Source organism: Athene cunicularia (assembly GCF_003259725.1).
Source record: "Athene cunicularia isolate RWA chromosome 14 unlocalized genomic scaffold, athCun1 chr14_part1, whole genome shotgun sequence".
Classification (NCBI taxonomy): Eukaryota; Metazoa; Chordata; class Aves; order Strigiformes; family Strigidae; genus Athene; species Athene cunicularia.
The window spans coordinates 10,696,362-10,700,935 of NW_020799118.1; positions in this window are offsets into that span (position 1 = coordinate 10,696,362).

Below are 4,574 nucleotides of genomic sequence, written 5' to 3' on the forward strand. Positions count from 1 at the left end.
GGGGGGGGGGGGGGGGTGTGAGTGGGAAAGGGAGCAGGCTCAGCAGTGCTGGTGTGCCTGCCTCTCAACCATTTGCTACAGAGACAACTGTATTAAATTATAGTAGAATGAGGATTTGGGGTTATAGAGAAACAGAGGCATCAACAGTTTTAGTTTCTCCACCACAATTATTTATAATGATATCGGAAAATATAAAAATGAAGAGTAAAATACACTCAGCAAACTAGGAATAAGAGACAAACCACAGAATCTAGCACTAGCTGTACTTTCCATGGCAGGGTATTTCAGCCTGTTGTACTATGTCACAAAGCAGCGTCTGCATTTCTTAGATGTCTAGCATCTCTCATTTGATCCTATTCAGGTAATTCTTGATTACATAACAACAAGACAGTTATCAAGGCTCTCATGTTTAGATAATAGCAGCCTTTCTCCCTCCCCACACAAATAGGTACACTCAGTTTTGCCAAAGCAAAATGAACAAACAAGCCACTGCTGTGACATCCCAGGAATAAAAACTAGGAGTAAATCACCCTTGCATGGAAAGCAGTTCTACAATCAACCAAAGCAAACTGCAAATGTCAGCTTGTTAGCTGGTAATCCTGCTGAAAATTAACACTAGGAACCGCATTAGCTTGAGCTAACTTGCTTGACAGTGACTTTGCTAAAGAATCACTGGTCAAAATAGGCAATGAGAAATGTCCCAAATTAAAGACAATGAAGATAGAAAGACTAGTTAAAACATCCAAAATAAGGCAGCCAGTGCTGTCCCCTGTCCCCCTGAGGCAGATTGCAAAAGCACTCCTAGAAATGTACCATTTTTCTCTTCACAAGCTTCTCTCTCACTCCAGAGATCCCTACTGCTGATGTGATATTTGCCATGAGAGCACCTTTTAGAACAGCAATCCCATCCATACCCCTGACTTTTTTTATTCACTATGAAATGAAATAATCCAGCTTTTAATATACCATGAAGCAAGGAGTCTTCCCCTGACTGTCAGACCTAATATGAGTTATGAAAGGTTTTAGCCAACAGTACAGATTCAAAAAAAAAAAAAAAAAAGCGAGTTTGAACTCCAAGTGCCAGCAGATGGATGAGTTACCCTCTTGAGATTAGGGACTAAATTACAGACAGTCAGAGGAAGGTCAGCGAGACAACCATCCCTCGGCACTCAGCTGCCACTGTTAGACAACACCTCTGCCCAGTTCACCTCTGCTGCTCCATATACTCTGCCCTTAACATCAAGCCATGCCTCCCTCCTGCTGAGCTAGATTGTGCTTCGATTAAGATTACCCTTCCCTTTTTCCCAGGGCTTCCTCTGTATTTTTCTGCTGAAAATCAAAGGAAGTAACAAAGCCAGGGCTATTCTCTAGCTTCCCCCAGTCTTCACTGACCCCTCTACAACAGCTCAGTCCCCAGTCTCTGCTCTTCCCAGCAAAACCACGTTCCCAGGGATCTTCCCAGTTGATTTCTCCTCCCATCTTGAAGGATTTCCCCTGAGCAGAGGCAGCTGCAAAAGGAACATACATTTGGGTCTTCATTGCTTTCCTCTGAAGTCCTCCTAGGGATTTTTGGGTTTAAAGAATAGCCACAACCAGGACCAGCATAAAAAAGTCTTTAAACAAACTCAAAGAAATCATAAGAAAAAGTTAATGTTGTCATTTCCAGTCCTGAGGTGCAATTCTTTCTCTCGTGTTCTACCCATCCTTTTATGCTTGGTGAGTTCCAGGGAAATGGGCGTAAGATGTGGAAATCCTATTGCAAAAGCACCTGCCCGCTCCTTTCCTTTCCCCAGAGAGCAACACACAGAACATTCTATTATTTAGTTAATTGCAAAGAAACAATTACAAAGGAACTTGGCAAATTCTCTCTAATCACAGCAAGACCCATTGCAGTTCAGTAAGTTCAGCAAATTAGCAAATAAATGAATATAAAAAGGAAAGAATAACACAGCTCAAATTGCACTTTGTTCGTTTGTTTTGTCACTCCATTTCTGTTTAATTATTTAAGATATTTCTTCATAACATTCTAGTACGTTTTGTGTAACAACGAAGGTTTACTAGCACAGAAATGCAATACATGACTATTAAATACCTGCCAAGAGGAGGAAGAAAACTGCCAATTCTGTGTGTAAATTATAGACAGCCTGTTCAGGAAAAATTTCCAGGTTAGGTAAACAGAAGGTTCTGCCACAATTTGTGTAAAATACAAATAAGGATTATTGCTAGATAATGACAATGCTAAGCAATGTTTGTGCAGAACATTATAACTTGTACTACAGGCATTAATAGTCAATCCTGTTTATTAAAAGCTATTCTCATTTTCACACATATAAGTAGAGGCCATTCAAACATAGCCCTTTTTTACAGCAGCACTGTAATCAAATGACAGACTTCATAGTATTTAATTTCTAAATTCATATTACAGGGCAGACTTTCAGGCTCCGTTACATTACTGAAGCAGAGCATCATCTCTGCAGAGCTGACAGACTGAGGAGGGGCAGAGGAACGAGATCCGGGTGTGGATGGCTGATAGTGAGGGAGGTAAGACAGCCTGTTACAACAGGCATGATGTCCCTCCTGGTTCTTCCCAGATCATTTTGAGCATCAAGATTTTATGACACATCTGTTTGTGCTACCCAGAATAGAAGCTCTAAAGGGGCTTATGTGGTACCCAGAGCAGTGTCTTTGTGGCATGCTGGCATAAACCCTGCCAAATAGAGAGGGAGCTGTGACAGCCTGAGCAACATGTTGAGAGTAGTTTTGTTTATATACAGCTCCAGTGAGGGCAACAGCACAAACACTATCCTAGAAACCCATAAGAATACAGACTCTCTCCAATTTGAAAAAGGCAATTAGGACAGCCAGGTCATGGAAGGGGCAAGAGGAGCAGGGTACAATTTGATCAGCAGACTACAACAGTGTAGTTAATAAGAACACAGTGACACTTGCTGTTCAAGGCTGTTCCTCTGAGCACAGCGAGGACAGAACAAGTGCTAAAGGCCACATATAAGCAAGAGCCAATGTGCCTTATACACATCTGAAAATAGGGCAAACACTCAGAAATTGATGTCAATGCTGTCTCTACCAGGCAAAGAACTACAACGTTAGAAAGAAACGTCAGAGGAACTAATGCAGCACCAGACCACCAACCACACCTGAAAATTCTCCCCTAATAAGCTAGAGTCTAACATGGATATTTTGCTTTTTGCAGGTGTTAATGATGCCCACCGAATGAAACTTTTTTTTACCCTTAGAAATTCATATGGAGAAATTATTTAGCTGACAAACCTACCATAAACAGATGCTGCAAAGCTTGCAAGAGTCAAGGTATTCTGACTTCAGATGAAGCCAAAGTATGGTTTAATAAAACTAGTGTGAACACTTAATTGCTTTCAACTGAATTCAAGACTAGTCTGCTCCAAGAAATTGTATCAAAACTTTTCCATTCATGCCACATGGCTTACCTCCAGTGTTTAAGATTTAAAACTGAAGTTTCTGCTAAGAAATCCAGAACATATGTCAGTGGAGCAGGGAGGAAAGAACAAAAAAGTGAAATTAAGATAATACATTAATCAAACACAGATTACACTCTTGTAGCTGGTTTAGTCCTACAACAAGACCGTGCTCAGTAGGAAGATGACTACAGGATTCCCACATCTTCACAGCAGTTAGCAGGGTCTTCTATCCCCATAAAGCAGCATGAGGCTTGCTTTTCCTGGGAGTCCTGAAAGGCTTTTGCAGTGGACCTGGAAAGGAATGCATACACCCTAGTTCCTTCCACCAGAGCTGCATGAACAGCAACGATAACCGAGGTAAGGGGATACACTAAGTAAGCAGGAGTGTCTGCGGAAGCCTGTAGACTCCCGTTGCCCCGCAGCTGAGAGCAGCCCGGTTCCAGCCGTCCCTCTGCATGCCCACAGCACTACTGAGCCCCCGCCCAGGGAGAGCTCTGCAGCCCGACTGAGTTATCCACTCGGCATCCCTCCTACAACACGTTTCTGGAGATATGCATCAATCATGTATTTAAGCATCTTTTTCTTCTCTGGTAAATTATTTTGAAGTCACGACAAAGATTTCTTTTGAATCTCTTATCTGAATTCCACTGGTTTGGCAAGTGGTCAGTGTGACCGTTGCAACCAGCAAGAAAGCAGCACAACAGATGAAAAGATGAATGAAAATCGCCATACTCCACATAAAACCAGCTATGTTTGAGGTAATGGTACGTGTTTTACTTCTAGAACTACCTGACAGGATTTATTTTCTGAATAAAACACCAGAAGGCAAGACTGAAAGCAAAAGCCCATCACCTCTTTCACTTCCACCCAGGCTTTGGTCAAGAACACCGTGCATTCCCAATGGGACAATCTGGAATGTGTACTAAAGAAGAAATTTCATACCCTACCTGTTTAAGGGTTATCTTGTTACTATTAACTCACAAAAACAGTCAGACCTAAAAGGTCAACCTAGGTGGAAAGTGAAAACAACAGGAGCGTGCAGCCGGGGAGCAACACAAATGCAGCAACTGCAGCAGAAATGCACAATTATTTTATAAACAATTTTATTTGAAAGTTCAA